The sequence below is a fragment of the Kogia breviceps genome, chromosome 2 (assembly GCF_026419965.1).
Source record: "Kogia breviceps isolate mKogBre1 chromosome 2, mKogBre1 haplotype 1, whole genome shotgun sequence".
In the NCBI taxonomy this organism is placed as follows: Eukaryota; Metazoa; Chordata; class Mammalia; order Artiodactyla; family Physeteridae; genus Kogia; species Kogia breviceps.
Window position 1 is genome coordinate 130027282 of NC_081311.1, and position 22131 is coordinate 130049412.

The 22131-nt window shown below is 36.2% G+C and overlaps 1 protein-coding gene across 23 annotated transcripts in view; it reads right to left on the bottom strand.

The window, feature by feature from the left end:
* BAZ2B (bromodomain adjacent to zinc finger domain 2B) overlaps positions 1 to 22131 on the bottom strand; it is a 390894-nt gene that overhangs the window by 325892 nt on the left and 42871 nt on the right. The gene's annotated exons all lie outside the window — the stretch shown is intronic.

Here is a 22131-nt window from a genome sequence, read left to right on the forward strand (position 1 = left end):
TGTGTCTAGGCATAGTTTTCTTAGAATAGCCCTCATGGATCTAAACTGCACTGCAACACACCTCATCCCTTGATTTCCTGTTATATCCAATATATCAGTCCTCTAAACCTAGTCCTTCCTACTATCTTTACTCATAACCTGTCTATGTTGGAATGACCAGAACTGCTCACTTACAAGTTGATGTTTTATAATTCAACTGAGTCATCAGAGTTCCTGGAAAATTCTTTAATTCTCCCAAAGGACCATTCCAAATAAAAAAAATACATGAAGGAGAGATATGCAGTAAGATAGAAAACACTTCATAGCTACATAAGACATCAAAAATTAACCTCTTCTAGAAGATGCAACATTAAATCCTTTTTAAAATGAGTAATATAATATCTTTTAAATAAGTTCAGAGATAAAAGTTCCAATTTTAAAAAGAAGAGAACAAATCAGATAGGATAGTTAGAACTTATGGGGTGATTTCACCAATTAGACAAAGGAAAAATTATCCAGTCTTCCTGAAGTCATCAGAGGCCTGCTCAACAGGTGAACATGAATGTTTTCTGCTCAGAGATACTCAGGATATTGGTCAAACTAATAGAAACAAAGGATTCACATATTCTTAGTAAAGAATATATTTATATCACTGAGATCAAAGACCAGATATGCTTATGCTAATTGCCTTTCATCATGTATTTTCTTCACTAACAGCTACTTCTCATGGATATAGTTTGTAATTATATCAATAAATTCTTTTATAAAAAAATCCCAATTGCATGCAATATTGTTCAATTCCTTTTAGGATGGTTCACTTGGGAGATATCCAAGTATATAATCATGCTGTCAGACCTCAGCGTGACCTGAAAATTCTTCACATCACACTCATCCCGCAAACCCTTTGCCTTTTGCCTTTTTAAAAAATATATATCATTATCATGTTATAGTGAATATTACTATTTAATTTTCCATAAATAAACATTCTAAACTTTTGTATGATATAAGAATAGTTTTCTGGTTGACAGGAAAATAGTAATAGTAATTTTGCTCAAAAATATGAGTGCTCATAATCAAACAATGGGATTTATGGTACACACTTCAAAAATGCTGATGATCAAAGGGTATAATAACTGTGAATATACTTAAGGATTATAATTTAGTTAATTTATATTATTCTACCAGTTTAATATACAAATTGTAATCTTCTAATTGCTAGTTCCAAAGACTCACATTGTACATAAAGAATCTTCAACAGCTGTCAAAATTGTCTACTTTTTCTTTCCTATAAATGTGTCAATTGGGAAAGATAAACACAAAAAGAACTATATGGCTTTCATTAAAATAGGAAAAATAGAAATTAGACAACACTTCATCCTGTACAGCATCCTGGGTCCCTAGAATCCTCGTGGAAATACACAGTTGCCAGTGATACTAACTAAACAGAATGAAGGTTTTTTGCAGGGATATGCAGTACCTACTTTATACTCCTGGTAGGAGGGGAGTGTTATAGCTTCCTGACTTCTCCCACTGCTTGAGATTCTGGAAAGTGTTTGCCAACTAACCTGATACATGTATACAATGTACACTTAGCACGGGGGAATTTACTGAGAGACAGGTGAGTTATAGGTCAAATCCCAAGCTTCCCTGAGCATTTGTCCAGAACTAGGCCCCAGACTTCCTTGAAGGCTCCCTCAACATATGTACAACCACACTTGTATTGGGAAGGTTCTTATACTGAACATGGTCTAAGGACCACAGTTACAAATCCATTTCTCCACAGTCTACCCCTTGATCCTTGATGAGTTATTTAGCCAGTAACCATGAGGTGTATATTTTTGTGTATTTTGTAACTGAGGATCATAGATCCCCAGACATATATAGATATGATTTTATGGAACACAATCTGTTCTTTTTGAGCATTATCATGGACTTAGGGCTTTTTACAGATTCAACTAGTTCTAGTTATTATAATCATTGTCTTCTTTTTCAAATTTAAATTATCAAAATTCAACCAATAAAAGGTCTTTGAAACTGGCATCTTTATCAGTACTTCTAAACATCTTGGAAAGTATTCTTGCTATCTTACAACAATAATATATTCCAGACCTGTCTTATTTATTCTGTCTGCAAACATGAATGCAGTGTTCTCCAAACAATTCTGGCTCATTTTACTTGACAATAGTATTTGCAGAAGGCCAACAAACAAGATATTTAAACTCAAAGAGCCTTAGTTTCCTCTCTACAATGAGTATTTTAGAACACACTGAGCATTCTGATAATGTTTTCTAAATACCATTACCCATTATACAGAACGAGGGCTCCTTGGAGAAATGGCTCATTTTAAGTCTGGGTGAAGAAATGAACAAGACAGGCATAGAGTATCTTGTAACAGAAAGAAAATAAGTACTTAAAAAAATGAGCTACCTAGAAAAAAATTTAACAAAAGAAGTGCAAGACTTGTACGCTTGAAGCTATAAAATATTGCTGAAAGAAATTAAATTAAGAAGATCTAAACAAATGGAAAGATAGCCTATGTTCACAAACTGAAATGCTTAACATTCTTAAAATGGCAATATTCCCCAAACTGATAAAGTGATTCAGCACAATCCCCATTCAAATCCTAGCTACTTTTTTTCCTCCCAGAAATCAACAAGCTGATCGTAATATTCATATGGAAATACAAGGGACCCAGGAAAACCAAAACAATCTTGTAAAGAAAGAACAAGGTTGAAAGACTCACACTTCTCAATTTTGAAACTTATTACAAAGAAGAGTAATCAAGAAAGTACGGTATTGGCCTAAGGACAGACTTATACACCAATGAAAAGGAATTGAGAGTCCAAAATTAAACCCCTATATCTATGGTAAATTGATTTTTTAAAAGAGTAAAAAAGAGAATTTATAAGAGAATTAAGTGAGGAAAGAACATTTTTAACAAATGGTGTTAAGGAAACTGGATACCCACATGCAAAAGACTTAGTTGGACCTCTACCTCACACTGTAAACAAAAATTAAACATGGTCTCAAAATGGATCAAACTCAAACTGGATCACAGACCTAAATATAATAGTTAAAACTATAAAACTCCTAGAAGAAAACATAGGAGTATATCTTCATTATATTGGGTTAGGCAACAATTTCTTAGACACAACACCAAAAAGGCAAAAGCAACTAAAAAAATAGATTAATTGGACTTTATTAAAATAAAAATCTTTTGTGCTTCAAAGAACACAAGAAAGTGAAAAGACAACTCACAAAATGGGATAAAACATTTGCAAATTATGTATCTAACAAGGGACTTTTATCCAGAATATATAAAAAACTTACCATTCCAAAAAATAAAAATAATAAATGAGCAAAGAATCTAAATAGACATTTCTCCAAATAAGAAATGCAAATGGCCAATAAACACATGAAAAGATGCTCAATATCATAAGTCATTAGGGAAATGCAAATAAAAACCAATAAGATACCATGTCACACTCACTAGGATAGCAAATGAAAATGATAGACAATAACAAGTATCAGTAAAGATGCAGAGAAATTGGAACCTCATATCAACACATTGCCGGTGGGAAGGTAAAATGGTGTAGCTGCTTTCAAAACAGTTTGGCAGTTCATCAAAATGCTAAACATAGAACTACCACGTGATCCAGAAATTCCACTCTCCATACCCAGGAGAATTAAAAACACATACTCAGGGAATCCCCTGGTGGTGCAGTGGTTAAGAATCCGCCTGCCAACTCAGGGGACACGGGTTCGATCCCTGGTCCGGGAAGATCCCACATGCTCTGGAGCAACTAAGCCTGTGCGCCACAACTACTGAGCCTGCACTCTAGAGCCTGCAAGCCACAACTACTGAAGCCCACGTGCCTACACTCCGTGCTCTGCAATGAGAAGCCACCGCAATGAGAAGCCTGCGCACCACAACGCAACGAAGAGTAGCCCCCGCTCGCGGCAACTAGAGAAAGCCCGCACTCAGCAATGAAGACCCAACACAGCCAATAAACAAATAAATAAATAAATAAATGTTCTTTAAAAAAAAAAAAACACATGCTCAAACAAAATCTTGTGCATGAATATTCACAGAAACACTATTTGTAACAGGCAAGAAGTGAAAACAACCTATGTCCATCAACTGATGAACTGATTAACAAAATGGGGTATATCTGTACACTGGGATATTAATTGGTAATAAAGAAGAATGACTGGCATACCAGTCCATGCTTCAACAAGGATAAACCTTGAAATCATTATGCTGAGTGAAAGAAAACAGTTAAAAAAAATCCACATTTTTGTGACTCCATTTATATGCAGTGTCTAGAACAGTCAAATTCATAGAGACAAAATAAATTAGTGGTTGCCTAGGACTGGGATGGTAGGGGTGGGGAGAAGAGCAGGAATTGAGAATGACTGCTAATGTCATTTTGGAGTTTGAAAATATTCTAAAATTAGACAGTAGTGATGGTTGTGCAACTCTGTGAATATATCAAAAACCACTAAGCTGTACAAGTTAAGTGGGTCGATTTTATGGTATGCGAAATATATTTCAATAAAGCTATGAAAAATGCATAATCTGAATTTAATGAGAAAACAATAAGGCAAACACAATTTTAAACAAATTCTATAAACTATTGGACTACACTTCAAAAATGTCACTTTCATAAAAGACAAAAGCTAAGGAAGTATTCCAGATTAGACTAACAAGACGTGACAATTAATGACAATACATGAGAAAAATAATTGTTATAAAGAACAGCCAAGATAAAAGTGAGAAATTCTGAAAGAGGACTGCATATTATTAGATACTATTAGTCTATCAATAGTGAATTTCCTGATTTTTATAATTATACTATAGTAATGTAACAGAATGTCCTTGTTTTTATCAGATGCATGTTAAAGTAAAGGTATAGGGTCATGATGCCTGCTACTATTGTTAAACAGATGATAATAATAATCGTAATAATGTATCTGTTATATAGAGAGAAAGCAAATGTGGAAAATGTTAATAGTTATGAATTGAGGTGAAAAGTATAAAAGAAAATTCTATAAGTTTGAAAGTTGGGCTTTTTATTTTTCAAAAAACTTATTTTTGAAAAATAAATTTGTTTTTTCTATAATCAATTTTATCAATAGTTTATTTTATTATCATAAACTATTGATTTAAAACATATTAAGTCAGTTTTATCAATAGTTTATTATCATGGTTAGAAAAGATTTATCCACTCCTAGGTAATAAAGAAATTAACTCATGTTTTCTTATAGTAACTATATGGTTTCACTTTGTACATTTCCATTTTTCACAGTTCAATTTGGAATTTATTCTGGTGTATGGTTGAGAAACATTTCACTTACAGCTGTTCCTTTATGTGTATATCTAGTTTATCCCAACAATACTTGTTTTAAAGTCCTTCTTTCATAAATAAATAAATAATTTTTTTAAAAAAAGTCCTTCTTTTCCCCACTAATTTTAAATGCTATTTTAACAAATTGGGTCTAATTACAGATTTTCTATTGCATTAGCGAGCTGAAACCATTGTTTCAATTATAATAGCTTTACTGTATGTTCTATTGTCTTAAAAAGGATTTTTTGGTTGAAATATAGTTGATTTACAATGTTGTATTAGTTTCAGGTTACAGCAAAGTGATTCAGTTATACATATATATATTTGATTTTTAGATTCTTTTCCACTCTAGGTTATTACAAGACACTAGAGTATAGTTCCCTGTGCTATACGGTAGGTCTTTGTTGGTTATCTATTTTACATATAGTAGTGTGTATATTTTAATCCCAATCTCCTAAAATATCCCCCCCCTTACCCTTTGGTAATCATAAGTTTGTTTTGTATGTCTCTGAGTCATTTCTGTTTTGTAAATAAGTTCATTTGTATCATTTTTTTAAATATCATTTTTATAATATTTTCATGGTTATTCTTGCTTTTCTTTGTTTTTCCTAATAAACTTTATAAACTAAAGAAACAAAAGAGAGGATATTTGTACTGAGGTTTACATTTCAATTCATAAATTAAGAAGAACTGATCTTTTAATGATGTTAATAAGTTTATATCCAAAAACATAATATGCCTTTCTATTGGTTCATGGCTCCTTTGGGCTCCTTCTGTGTTTGTTTGTTTGTTTGTTTTATGGTTTCAGGCATTTTGTATTGAATTTATGTCTAGATTTTTTTCTTGCATTATTTTTGTTTTGCTACTAAAAATTTAGTCTCCTCTTCCATTACATCTTCTAACTGCTTATTTTTGAGTCTATGAAGGTGTTAATTTTTAAAAAATTTTTATTTATTTTTGGCTGTGTTGGGTCTTCGTTGCTGTTCATGGGCTTTCTCTAGTTGTGGCAAGCAGGGGCTACTCTTCGTTGGGGTGCACGGGCTTCTCATTGTGATGGCTTCCCTTGTGGTAGAGCACGGGCTCTAGGCACGCAGGCTTCAGTAGTTCTGGCACACGGGCTCAGTAGTTGTGGCTTGCAGGCTCTAGAGCGCAGGTTCAGCAGTTGTGGCACACGGGCTTAGTTGCTCTGTGGCATGTGGGATCTTCCCGGACCAGGGCTCGAACCCGTGTCCCTTGCATTGGCAGGCGGATTCTTAACCACTGCACCACCAGGGAAGTCCCAAAGGTGTTCATTTTTTAATGTTGATTTTATAACCTGATATTTATATTCTCTCATTCTTTCACTAGGTTTTCCACTAATTCTTTTGGGGTTTTTTGGTTATGGAATTATTCCCTCTGCAAACAGAAAGTTTCCCTTCCTTTCCAATTTTTTATGCCTGTAAATTCTTTGTCTTTCTAAAATTTCCATGGCAATATTAGGCATCCTTATCTTTTCCTGAGTTGGTGGCAATGCTTCTATTGTTTCCCACATAACAAAGGTATTTAACACAGGGAATTAGATGAATACAAAATTGCAAGAAGGGCTGGAGGAAGACGTTCTAAAAAGCCTTTAAAAATGACTCCCAGAACAACCCCTCTGAACATCTCCTTGAACCTGCTGGCTACCAGCAACAGCCAAGAGGAGCAGAAGCCTTTACTTCACTTCTTCCTTCTACATTTTCAGGAATGCATTTTATTAGAGGGATCTAATGTGTATTCAGAATGCTAGCAGCAAGAGATTCAGGAAATGCAATATTCAGCTTCCCAGTCTCTTCAGTCCAAGAAGGCACCAACAGAATGTAATTTAATGGATGTTGAATGAGCCAAACAACTCTAAAATCCCTCTGATTCCTCAATCAGAGATAGAAAAAATTGTATGCATTAGTGAACTATTCTCCATTTCTACTCAAGTCAGGATATGAAGGATAAGTTCAGGGTAAAGAATGTGATAGCAACATAAGTGAAACATTACAAAGAACAAACCTTTCCAGTTATAGAATTATGAAACCTAAGAAAGCCCATCAAAGAGATAGTAAAAAACAGATCAAGTAACTATTTATCTGGGACAATTAAGGTACACTTTTATCTAAAATAATATACAGAAAAATAATTCTCCATATTTCCCCAACTGATTTAATTATCCATCTATTTTTATATTTCCCAGCATAGCAAATTATTAGAGAATATAACAAAATATTAGCATGTCTAAGTGAAAGACTTCAATTATCTCTTGCCTACCAGTGTTGTTCAATATATCTAGTTATGATACAAATCAAATATTAATTTTAGCACAGAAAGTTCTACAAGGATTCTGTTCACTTGTTGATCTACTTACTGTGTATCTTCCCATTTAACAACATCAAAATCTGAAGCCTTTAATTAAATTATGAATCATGTCTAAATTTCCTCTTCAGAAAATTCTAGGTATGAATAGTTAGTTGTTGATATCAATCTTTATAAGTCTCTATTGACTCTTGTTCAGAAAACCTCCAGTGGCTGTTTGACTTACAGTTCAAGTCCTATCTTTAAAATAGTTTCATCTCAGAGGCAGTTTCTTAAAATCAGTAAAAATATTTTTATACCATTTATTTGCTGCTTCCGTTAGTAGTTTTAAACTAATGTGTCTTGGGCTTCCCTGGTGGCGCAGTGGTTGAGAATCCGCCTGCCGATGCAGGGAACACGGGTTCATGCCCCGGTCCGGGAAGATCCCACATGCCACGGAGCGGCTGGGCCCGTGAGCCATGGCCGCTGAGCCTGCGCATCTGGAGCCTGTGCTCCGCAATGGGAGAGGCCGCAACAGTGAGAGGCCCGCATACCACACACACACACACACACACAAAAAAAAAAACCTAATGTGTCTTGAGTACAACCTAAAATAGTTAAACAAATGGAAACACCTTTAAAATGAAAGATGTTTTAAAAATCCCTTTTCCTTCTCACTTGTATTCCTCTATTTATTTCCTATGTTATACTATTTTATTATATTTGTCACCTTGAAATGAATAAAATAGGGACCTTAATTATGTATGTATGTATATAGGTTAACTGATTTTTGTTTTAAGATAAAGTACATCATAGTACAAAAGAAATGTAAGCTCTCTTCATCCTGAAAATATTTAGGAAACCCTAAGAATGAATAAGATGTTTAGTAAACGTACAGATACTAGGGGCTTGTTTCTTTGTGATGCTTCATAGCTATTTGTGTGTTTTTGTTTGTTTGTTTGTTATTATTAATTAATTTATTTATTTGGGGCTGTGTTGGGTCTTCGTTTCTGTGTGAGGGCTTTCTCTAGTTGTGGCAAGCGGGGGTCACTCTTCATCGCGGTGTGCAGGCCTCTCACTATCGTGGCCTCTCTTGTTGCGGAGCACAGGCTCTAGACGTGCAGGCTCAGTATTGTGGCTCACGGGCCTAGTTGTTCTGCGGCATGTGGAATCTTCCCAGACCAGGGCTCGAACCCATGTCCCCTGAATTAGCAGGCAGATTCTCAACCACTGCACCACCAGGGAAGCCCTATTTGTGTGTTTTTATGTATGTACACAGTACTGATCAGTGTTTTATTTTTTCTAAACGACAATAGTAGGCTTTACCACATTAGATGTTTTTCATCCAAGTAGAAAAATTAAAAATATGCAATCATATTAAAATTGAGTCATTCAAGGCAAATTCAGAGATGGAAAGTAGATTAGAGGTTACCAGTAGCTGAGTAAGAGTGGGGAGTTATTGCTTAATAGTTACAGAGTTTCTGTTTGTGGTGATGAAAGAGCTTTGGAAACAGCAGATGGTTGCACAACAGTGTGAATGTCATTACTACCACTGAATGTTATGCTTAAAGATGGTGAAAATTGTAAAATTTATGCTATGTCTTTGTTACCACAATTTTTTAAAATGGTTAGCATGGTAAATTTTATGTTATATGTATTTTAATCACAGTCTTAAAAAAGTAGACAGTCACTTACAAGAAGGGTTACTCCCTTAAAAATTGTTACATTTACTCATCTAAGATGTAAATATTAAATATATCATAGGGACTTCCCTGGTGGCACAGTGGTTAAGAATTCGCCTGCCAATGCAGGGGACAGGAGTTTGAGCTCTGGTCCAGGAAGATCCCACATGCCGCAGAGCAAATAAGCCCGTGTGCCACAACTACTGAACCTGTGCTCTAGAGCCTGCAGGCCACAACTACTGAGCCCGTGTGCCACAACTACTGAGCCCGTGTGCCACAACTACTGAAGCCCATGCACCTAGAGCCTGTGCTCTGCAACAAGATAAGCCACCACAATGAGAAGCCAGTGCACCTCAACGAAGAGCAGCCCCCACTGGCTGCAACTAGAGAAAGCCCACACAGCAATGAAGACCCAACACAGCCAAAAATAAATAAATAAAAAGAAAAAAAAATCCCACCAGGCTTTAATAAATAAATAAATAAATATATCATAGTCTTAGACCTCCATTTTGGGGCTAGATTTTACCTGAGAATTTCAGATATGTAATAATCTATAATTCATCCCAATTATGCCATAAATTGGCATAGTTTTCCCTGTTGGGTAAGTCATTTAAATTATAATAAATGTGCTAAAACCTTTTGTATTTTAGCTGAGCCCAAATATCGAGGATGAAACACTGAACAACTAAAAACCTAAGGCAGACTCCTAAAAGAAAACAGGTGTCAGCCCTTATTGGATAGAAGTCCTATACTGTGTTGAAAGGTAATCTTCAACAGTGATATGATGTATAGATACCAAAGCTCATATAATTATCAATAACCATGTGCATTTGCTTGAAAAGTAAAAAACTATATAGTATGAGCTAAGAAAATTCTCAAGAAATAAGGCAATTTCAACTCCCCTCATTTGAGAGATAAGAAAGAAAAAAAAGTTCCCTTTCCCTAATTTTTTCCAAAGTACTCTTTAAAAGACTATTTGCACAGTCTTTTAATAGAACACAATGGTATTTTGTTTAAAAGCAATTCTTTAAAGATATTCTTAATGTTTTGTGTAGCTATGTTTTTGCTAATTATATATAGAAAGCTAAAAATTACTAAGTCATGAAACTAACATAATTTTAGATCTACCTTTAAAGAGACAAATGATCACTCTTTTTTTGTTTGTTTTTTGCGGTACACAGGCCTCTCCCGTTGCGGAGCACAGGCTCCGGACGCACAGGCTCAGCGGCCATGGCTCACGGGCCCAGCCGCTCCACGGCATGTGGGATCCTCCGGGACCGGGGCACGAACCCGTATCCCCTGAATCGGCAGGCGGACTCTCAACCACTGAGCCACAGGAAAGCCCTGATCACTCTTCTTTAAAGTATTGAAAAGACGATGGAAAAACCCAGAAGAAGAAATTACAATGTATTTTAATTATTACATTTTATTTCTGATTTTGTACCTATCATTAAATATGTAGCAGGACAAAATAAAGTCATAAAACCATGAATATCACATATTGTGACCATGGAAAGTCATTCAAAGAAATCATGGTTTTACAATATGCTACTTGAGCACAGACTTCACTCTTAATTCAGAAGGTTAATTTCTCCCAAATCCATATCACCAACATTTAGAAAGATAAAAACAAGTACTTGTGTGGATTTGTTCTTTGTTTTCTGCACTCTTCAGGGACTTATGCTTAAGACTGGATGGAGTTACTTCTGAGCACAAGACAAACAACAAACACTGTATTGTTTACATCCCCATCTAGTGGTCTTAAATTTCTATTCTGTCTAGTATTTAAAAATTGAATACTTAAAAACTGAAAACTCAAAAGAGTTATCTGGAAAAAATTAAAACAAAACAAAAATTTACAGCTAGGAGAGAGATTATTAGATTATATAGTCTCATGCTATTTCAACTAGAGGATGTAATGGGATGTCAGGAACTATGTGAAGCCATCAGAAAAAAAAAAAAAAACACCATGAAGCATGTCCTAGAGCCTCTATTTTATGCTATATATTAAGGTAAACGCATATTCTGGAGTAAAATGCTCATTAGGAGTATTTCAGTTTAAAAAGCACAGGATCCAGACTTCTTATTCTATAGAAAAAGAACCTGATGACCTGAGCAATTAAATGACTTGCTCAAGTTTATTCAACCAGACAGTGATAGAGTGATATCAATAATATAGATGTTTTATACCCTTTCCATTACAAAATACAAGTACATACAAGATACAAATCAAGTTCATAAGACATTAAATAATAACCCCAAGTGCCAACTAGGTATACACTGGTGGTTTCTTTGGGGTTTCTTTGTATATAGAATTTCTTAGATCTTTTTATCCTCAGAATTCTCCATTCACTTCATACCATAGCACACTTACAACCTGAAGCTAACTCAAACTACTATTTTACATTCTTTTCTAAAATTTGCCTAAAATTATATTAAATTGATTTTCCTTGGGAGTAGATAGTTCTATGAATTTTAACAGATTCATGTCACTACCACCACAATCAGGATACAGAGCACTTCTATCACCCTCCACCCCCCAAAATCTCTTGTACTATACATTTGAAGTCACACATTCCCACAATCCCTACCTCCTGGCAACCACTGATCTGTTTTTCTATCAATATAGGTTTGTCTTTTCAAGAGTAGTTTATAAAGGGAATCATACAGAATGTAACTCTCAAGAATGGCTTCGTCATTTCAGCAATGTTGCCTTTGGGATTCATTCAAGTTGTTTCATGTATCTACAGTACATTCCTTTTTATTGTTGACGAGTATTCTATAGTATACTATATAATATATGGGATGGTGTATAGCATAGTACAGCGTAAAGAGAAATACCATAGTTTGTTTACACATTCAGCCATTGAAGAACTTCTGGGTTGTTTCTAGTTTGGGGTGATTATGAATAAACAGTCTATAAACATTTGTGTCTAGGCTCTTTTCTAATTCTTAAATGTAGGGGATTTACTATTAGAAGCATTTCATAAGTCATATTTATACAGAAAATGTGACACAAAATATAACTTTCATAAGGGTAAGAATTTAAATAAATACTTTCAATGTCTAAATTACTTCACCACTATTCAGGAATTAGCATTAAGAGGACAATTATTTCTACTTATACATGGGAAACATGAAATAGAAACATTGAATAATCAAACTTCCAGGCATACATCATAATTTACTTAAACACATAGGAAGGGAATGGCAAATAATGGGTCCACTATTTCCTCTTCCTCTGCTCATGGTGTATGTCAATAATCAATCAAGGCACACTTTGCTGTAGAGCCTTGATGTAGCCTCAGAATGCTCAATACACAGCTCTAGGTTGCTACTACTACATAATCAGAGTTGGGACTCCAGTTGCAACAAATTTTCCATTTCTGGTTTTAGGGGAAATTATTCTCAACAAAGCGCAGTCTGTATACAATTATTTTAGGAAAAAAAATTATGTTCTGTAGCACTCTTAATCCTAGGCCTATTACCTTCCAAATGTGTAATTTTTCATAAGACAGAGCAAGAGTAACACTGACAGGGTAGTTCTGTACAGCCATTAGTACCAGAACAAAATCCAAAGTATGCAAGGGAAAGGAGCCTAATTTTGTAAAAAAGAAAAAAGAGGAGGAGAAGGAAGAAGAAAAGGAATAAGAGGAAGAAGAAGGGGGGATGGGAAAATAAAAAGAAGGAGGAGGAGGATAAGGAAGAAAAAGAGGAGGAGGAGGAGAAGGTTATAGTTCGTTGAGAAATTGTTAAAATCTTATTTGTCACCCATTGTATTAAGCTAATTCTTCCAGTTCTGCGTGTGGCACTTATTTGATAATAAGTCTGTTTTTATGCCTTCATACTACCTATTTGGCAAACATCAGTGTTAGATTATAATAGTGGACTCCCTCCTTATATTTCAAACATAAAAATGGAAGATAAAATTTTAAGGAGACGTTGTAGGTAAAAATAGCAACATAGGAGAACCCAGCTTCCCCATCCCCCCCCAGAAATATCAAGGATTGAACAGCTATCAACGAGCAGAATTAGCTCTGGGAGACCTCTAAAGTCACTTAGGAAGTTTTAGAAACACAATGCAACAGAACAAACTGAAAATAATCACACAAGAAGAGAAGGGAGACAGCTTCATTTTGGCTGCATCATCTCATCCCCCAAGCTAGTACTGTTCAGCACCAAGAAGGAACTTTCCAGATAGAAAGAGTTATTCTTGCCAGGAAAGGAAGAGCAGGGTGAATAGCTTCTCCAGCCTCTTGGGGCACTCCATGAAGGTACTGCTTTGGTTTCACCGGCCCAGACCAGCTAAGCTGAGACGTATAGAGACAGCTGGGTACAAGGAAGAAAAGCAGAGGCTATTACTAACAGACATGCAGCAGGAGTGATCTAGGTTCACAGAGTTTAGCAGATTTCACTACTGATAAAGCCAATAGCCAGCACAGCCTCTGAAGACCCCCAGCAGATTTCACCAGATTTCGCCTCACAGGAAATAGTATTTGTTAAAAACAGCTCACTGCAGCTGCACAAATGTTAAGTCACTAGCCACCTGAGTCCTTCCCTGTCCCTGCCAGAGTCTGGTAGTCACACCAGCAGCCAGCTGGGACTTCTACAGCTACACAAGTGCAAGACATCAGCCTAAACCTCCACTGCTGTGCTCAGGGCTAGACCCTCCACCTGTGCACTTGCACGCCACTGGCTTGACACCCACTAACAGCCCCCACTACAGTGCACATGCCCAGGGTGAGTGTGTACACCCACAGGTGAGCATGCAGAAAGCCAAGGCCCCGCAGCTGCTGTGGGACCAGATCAGGCCCTGCCTCCTGTCTCTAGTTGGCACCACAGTGCTCACCTGTAGCTAGTGCTTCCAGCTATGCACTTGTATGCCCCAAGTCTGACTCCCATCACTGGCCTCCACTGCAGTGTGCACACCTGGTGTAAGAGTGGGCAGCCACAGGAGAGCATGCCAACAGTCAGGGCCTCCACAGTTTCCGTAAGCCCATAATCGGCCCTGGCCCCTACCATTACCTGTATGTTTGCAACTGGCCCCTGCCACTACATAGGCACTAGCAGCTGACCCCCACAGCCAAGTGTAAGCACACCACTGACTCCAGTTCCCACCACTGCTTGCCCTGGTCCCTAGTTGCTGGACCTGGAAGAGTCGCTAAGGACACCAACAGCCCTTGATGCTACTGTAAATCACCTGCAGTGCTCTCCAAGTCCCACAGAGTTATCGATGCTATGAATTCCAGCAGTGATGCATTAACTTCTTAACTCTAGATAAAGGTTAAAGGACAAAAGTATTTAAAAACAACTATAGCTTCAACAATTTGTTAAGGGATATACAATATAAAAATATAAAATACAATATAAAAAGATGTAAATGGTGACATCAAAAACATAAAAGGAGGGGAGTAAAAGGACAGAGTTTTTGTATGTGTTCAATTGTTACCATTATAAAATAGACTGTTGTATACATATAAGATACTTTATATAAGCCTCATGGTAACCGCGAAACAAAAACCTACAGTTAATACAGAAAAAGATAAACAGAAGGGAATGAAAGCATACCACTACAGGAAGTCATTAATCTACAAAGGTAGGCAGCAAGAAAGAAAAAAGTAATAATGGCACTATAAAACAGCCAGAAAACAATAAGATAGCCTTAGTAAGTCCTCACCTATCAATAATTACTCTAAAAGTAAATAGATTGAATTCTCCAATCAAAAGGCATTGAGTGGCTGGATGGATTAAACAAAAAGACCCAACTGTATTCAGCCCATAAGAGACTCACTTAATCTTTAAAGCACACATAGGCCCAAAGCAAAGGAATGGCAAAAGATATTCCACGCAAGTAGAAACCAAAAGAGAGGAGAGATAGCCATACCTATTTCAGACAAAATAGACTTTAAGTCAAAAATGGTAACAAGAGACAAAGATGGTCATTATATAATTATGAGGGGGTTAATTCATCAAGACAATATAAGAATCATAAATATATATGCGCTTAACATCAGAACACCTAAATATATCAAGCAAATACTAACAGATCTGAAGAGATAAATAGACAATTCAAGAATAGCATGGAACTTCAATACCCCATTTTCAACAATAGATAAATCATCCAGACAGAAAATCAACAAGGAAATATTGGACTTGAACCATACTTTAGACCAAATGGAACTAACAGACATATACAGAAAATTCTATCCAATAGCAGCAGAATACACATTCTTTTCAAGTGCACAGGAACATTTCCCAGCATATATCACAAGATAGGTCAAAAAACAAGTCTTAGCTAATTTAAAAAGTTTGAAATCATACCTAGCATGTCTGGTACTTTCAGTTACAAGCATCTTTGCTGTAGATGCCAAGAACCTTTCTGCCATATAACTAACTGGCCATAAGGCAATTTTGCCATAAAAAATGAAATGAAAAATAAAAGAGGGGCATTAAAAAGGACATAAAGAAACATGATAAATTAACAACAAAATTGAAAAGACTTTCCTGTGAAATACAAAGTATTTGAATGTGTTTAAAATGTGTGTAGATTCATGGCAATGCTGTGCAAATAACTGATTTTATTTTGTGTGTTGCACCTAAGCATTTGTTTTCCAAGTCTTTTGTTCATAGTATTTTATACTTTTTTTTGCTTGTTGATTCATCTTCTCCTTTGGCATTGCATTTTTTTCGTTATTGCCAAAATTTCTTCCTTCATTGAGGTGGTATCAGTTTCCAAATACTAGGATGCATATTTGTAAAAGAGATTTGTATTGCATTGTGAAAGCCTTCTACACTGTTAGCTGTTCTTGGTATATTGTCATATGTCCCTTGATAGACATTTTGAAGTTCTACACGAAAGGTGGGTTCAACTATGTGTCTTCAAGGCTCTTGCCCTTATTCTCCTGCAATAGGGTGTGTTCAAAATAAGAAACCAACACTTGTGGCAAATCATTATCAGCTCGATAAAGCCATCAATAATGTTGCTAACCAGAAGAAATGCCAAAGCATTTCAACGAGTTGAAACCAAACTGTCAACCCCCAAACCGTCAATCAGTTATTTTAATTTTCATGGGAAAATTGACTTATGGTCAATTTGTTATGCTGCAGAATTGCTTGTGGCAAAGATGTCTGTGGCAAAGATGCTTATTATGGTGAAAGTACCTGGAACCCATACCAAGTTTCTTTTCTGACCACAGTGGTATGAAATGAGAAATCAATAATGTGAGGAAAGCTGTAAAATTCAAAAATTGCAGATATTAAACAATATGTTCCTAAATAACCAATGAGTCAAAGAATAATTTAAAAGGGAAATCAAGAAATACAGACATACCTCAGAGATATCATGGGTTCCAGACCACCGTAATAAAGCATATATCACAATAAAGTGAGTCACATGAATTTTTCGGTTTCCCTGTACGTATAAAAGTTATGTTTACATTATACTGCAGTCTACTATGTGTGCAACAGCATTATGTCTAAAAACACAATGTATATACCTTAATTTTAAAATAATGCCTTTGAAAAAATGGTGCCAATATACTTGTTTGACCCAGGGTTGCCACAAACCTTCAATCTGTAAAAAACACAGTATCTGGAAAGCACACCAAGGTGAAGTACAGTAAAAGAAGCTATGCCTGCATCTTGAAAAAAAAGAAAATGGAACGACAACGTATCAAAACCTGTGCGATGCTGCAAAAGCAGTTCTAAGAGAGAAAGTTTAAAAGGGTAAAGGTCAATATTAAAAAATAAGAAAAAGCTCAAAAAAACAACCTCACTTTATACCTCAAACAACTAGAAAAAGAAGAATAAACTAAGTAGAAGGATGGAAATAAAGATCAGAGCAGAAATAAATGAAATAGAAAGCAGAAAAACAATTTAAAAATCAATTAAATTAAGAGTTGGTTTTTGAAAAAGATAAATAAAAGTGACAAACCTTTAGTTAAAGTAACACAGTGTGTGGAGAAAAGGAAACTTTGTACACTGTTGATGGGAATATAAATTAGTACAGCTACTATGGAATTCATGAAGGTTCCTCAAAAAATTAAAAATAGAATTACCATATGATCCAGCAATCCTACTTCTGGGTATACATCCAAAGAAATGAAAACAGGATCTCGAAGAGATATCTGCACCCCTATGTTCATTGCAGCAATATTCACAATAGCCAAGATGTGTCAACTTGGTGCCTTAAAAAAACAAATTTACAATTCTGCAAGTCAGAAGTTTGAAATGAGTTGTTTAGGGCTAAAATCAAGGTGTTGACAGGGTGCTACCTTCTGGGAACTTCAAGGATCTGTTTCTTGCTTCTTTCAGCTTCTAAAGGCTGCCAGCATCCACTAGTTCCTGGCTACATTACTCCAATCTCTGCTTTGTTGTCCTATTGCCACCTTCTCTATTAATCTCATAAAATATCTTGTGATTATATTTAGGATTCACCCAGGATAAATGTCCCATCTCAAGTTCTTTCACTTAATCATATCTGCAAGTCCCTTTTGCCATATAAAGCAACATTTTTAGGTTCTAGAAATTAAGGTGTGGACATTTCTGGGGGGGGGCACTATTCAGTCTACCACAGTAGTCAACTCCTCTCTCACCCAGCTGCCAGCAACCACTGTCCTCTTAGATCTGTCCCTATAGCTTTGCCTTTTCCAGAATGTCATATAAACACAATGATTACAGCATGTTGCCTTTGCAGTCTGGTTTCTTAGCAAGATGCACATGAGATTCATCCATATTATTGCACTTATAAGTAGTTCATTCCTTTGTGTTGCTAAGAAGTATTCCACTGCATGGATGTACCATACTATGTTTATCCATTAACAAGTTGAGGGCCATTTGTGTTGTTTCCAGGTTTTGACAAACACTCATGTGTAGTTTTTTGTGTAACATAGTTTTCATTTCTCTTGGGTAAATACCTAGGAATAGGACTGCTAGGTTGCATGGTAAGTGCATGTTTAACTTTCTAAGAAACTGCCAAACAGTGTTCCAATGTGTCTGTACTCCTTATGTCTTTTCTAAAGCACACAGTCACCCACTGAGTAAACAATGAAAAGGTGTTCATAAAGAAAAAGTGGAGGAAATAGATTTTGGTTATACAACACTGTTTGCCAAAGAAATAGGATGAATTCTCAATACAGAAAGATATAGAAATAAAAATAGAAAAGTACATTTAAGAGACAGGACAGATAGTGCTAAAGGCTCCAACATATAGGTAATAATAATATTAGAAATTACCTAGAGAATAACAGAGGAGCAATACTGAATAGATAATAGCTGAAAATTTTCCAGAACTGAGGAGATATTTCAATTGACAGATTGATAATGCACAAGCAGAATAAAGAGTCACAACCAGATACATTATGATGAAAATGTGGGATATTAAAGATAAAGAGAAAATCTTAAATCTACCAGAAAGTATAAACAGATTTCCTAAAAGAATGAAAATTAAGACTGACAGCAGGCATTTCATCAACTGTTGATGAAATAATAAAGAAATTAATCAACAACTTTTTATGTGAAATATTAGGACCAGAAATATTTCAGAATTCAGATTTTATGGGAGGAGGGAGGATGTTAGAAAATCAATGTGGTCCATATACTGTATATTACATAGCACATTTAGCCAGCTCTGAGGAACAAGGCTTAAGTAGCAAGGTGAGAGGAAGAGAGTAGACAACAGGCTCCAGAAGCTTCTACAGAGCTATGAAGAGATAGGGGCATCATGGTAGGGAAGATATGACAAACTGTACTAACTTTGTTTGGAAGCTGCAAATTAATCACCAATTTGCATGATTTTGTTACCTTGTTTCTCTGTACTGTTTATGCAAAAAGAGTATAAAGAAGTTAAAGCTTCCAGGACTTCCCTGGTGGCGCAGTGGTTAAGAATCTGCCTGCCAATGCAGGGGACATGGGTTCGAGCCCTGGTCCAGGAAGATCCCACTTGCCGTGGAGCAACTAAATCCGTGTGCCACAACTACTGAGCCTGCTCTCTAGAGTCTGTGAGCCACAACTACTGAAGCCCAAGCGCCACAACTACTGAAGCCCGCATGCCTTGAATAAAAATCCATGATAGAAGTTAAAGCTTCCAGACCTTTACTCCCAAAACATCTAACTGCAAAAATCCTTCTGGTAACCAGAGGTCCACTCTTTTTAAAAATTAATTTATTTATGTATTTATGGCTGCATTGGGTCTTTGTTGCTGCACGTGGGTTTTCTCTAGTTGCGGCGAGTAGGGGCTACTCTTCATTGCAGGGCATGGGCTTCTCATTGTGGTGGCTTCTCTTGTTGCGGTGCACAGGCTCTAGGCATGCAGGCTTCAGTAGTTGTGGCATGCAGGCTTCAGTAGTTGTGCCATGTGGGCTTAGTAGTTGTGGCTTGCAGGCTCAGTAGTTGTGGCACACGGGCTTAGTTGCTCCGTGGTATTTGGGATCTTCCCGGACCAGGGCTCAAACCCGTGTCCCCTGCATTGGCAGGCGGATTCCTAACCACTGCGTCACCAGGGAAGTCCTCAGAGGTCCACTCTTAAATATTTTTGGTCTACAGTTCTAGAAACATATTTTTCAAATACTTTTTAAAATTCAGACTCAAAATAAGAAATGCATTTTACATCACAACCCAGAAATCTGTCGTACATACATATATACTTAAAATAAATGTTGCAGTAATAGTAATTATACTATGTGCTAAACACTGACATTTTCAACTCTGTTTTATTTAACTTGAAAAAATGCTCGTTGTGGACTACTAAGTTGATTTCATGACACACCAATAGTAGCAGCCTGCAGATTGACAAGGATTGAGAAATCTTCTATGCACATATATACAGTCAGTCCTCCATATCTGAGGATTCCACATCCATGGACTCAACCAACTATGGGTCAGAAATATTTGAAAAAAAAATTCCAGAAAGATCCAAAAAGCAAAGCTTGAATTTGCCATGTACCAGAAATTATTTACATATCATTTACATTGTATTACGTATTATAAGTAAAGTAGAGATGATTTAAAGTATAGAGGAGGAAGTGCATGTGTATGTTATATGCAAACTTTATATAAGGAACTTGAGCAATGGCAGATTTTGGTATTCTCAGGAGGTCTTGGAACCAATCCCCTGTGGATACCAAGGAACAACTGTACATTCTTTTATATAAAAATGAGATTATACAAACTGTACCTTTGTTACATTGTAACTATCCTTATTCATATTTCTTTTTACATTATTTGTTAATATACTCTTAGTGTCACTAAGAGTTAAAGCATAACTATATCCTCATTTGCACACTTTTCTTATTCATTCTTATAGTCTGGAAGAAACTACTTTCTACAATGACTTTCTAAGACACAAAATAGAAGCATCTGGTATAGTAGTAACCTTCTTATATGTCATAGATCAAAGAGGTATTTTAAAAACCTTCCCTAAGAAATGTTACATTTTCTTTCTTTTTAAAAAATATTCATTTATTTATTTGGCTGCGCCAGGCCTTAGTTGTGGCACACGGGATCTTCGTTGCCGCGTACAGGATCTTCGTTGTGGCATGCGGGATCTTTAGTCGCTGCATGTGGGATCTTTAGTCACAGCATGAGGGATCTAATTCCGTAACCAGGGATTGAACCCGGGCCCCCTGCACTGGGAGCGTGGAGTCTTAACCACTGGACCACCAGGGAAGTCCCAAGAAATGCTACATTTTAAAAATATTTATTTATTTGTTTGTTTGTTTATTTATTTATTTTTGGCTGTGTTTGGTCTTCATTGCTGCCTGCAGGTTTTCTCTAGTTGTGGCAATCCGGGGCTATTCTTCATTGTGGTGCTTGGGCTTTTCACTGCAGTGGCTTCTCCTATTGTGGAGCACGGGCTCTAGGCTCACAGACTTCAGTAGTTGTGGCAGACGGGCTTCAGTAGTTGTGGCACATGGGCTCAGTAGTTGTGGCTCGCGGGCTCTGGAGCGCAGGCTCAGTAGTTGTGGCACACAGGCTTAGTTGCTCCATGGCAAGTGGGGTCTTCCTGGACAAGGGCTCGAACCCTGTCCCCTGCATTGGCAGGTGGATTCCTAACCACTGCGCCACCAGGGAAGTCCCTACATTTTCATATACAGAATTTCCTGTCAAACAGGCCAAGCTGTCCACATCATGCTTATTTACTAAAATGGAATTTGAGGATGGAGGTATCATTGCTTGAAAGAATTAAGAGTAATGTCAAAATCTTTTTTTTATGTCCCTGCTATGCCCCTTCATGTATGCATGTTGAACTAGACTACTCATCAATTTTGTAATATAAAGATTTATGAATTTAATCATAGAACTCTATGATTTTCATAAAAGGGAGATATGACAGTGTTTCCACTCTATTTATTTATTTATTTTTTAATATCTTTATTGGAGTATAATTGCTTTACAATGGTGTGTTGGTTTCTTCCTTTTAACAGAGTGAATCAGCTATACATATACGTATATCCCCATATCTCCTCCCTCTTGTGTCTCCCTCCCATCCCACTCTATTTAAAAGGTGCAACTAAAACATACAAAAATGTTCTACTGAGGCTGTAGAAATTTTATTAATAATTTACAGATACCAAGTAAAATATAATTTATTTAGAAAGAATGCGCATCTATGAATTTTAAAATGTAACATTTGATAACTTACATAATAATTTAACTAAGGTAGAACAGTTAAAAATAACAAAAATAGGGTATGCATTTTACAGCTTTTAACTCACTTTTTTTATTTTTATTTTTTACTTTAAGTGATTTCAGACTTATAAGCTACAAAACCACTCAGTGCCAAGAATGTGGTTTCTAAATATCATCCTCCAATTTTTTTTTAA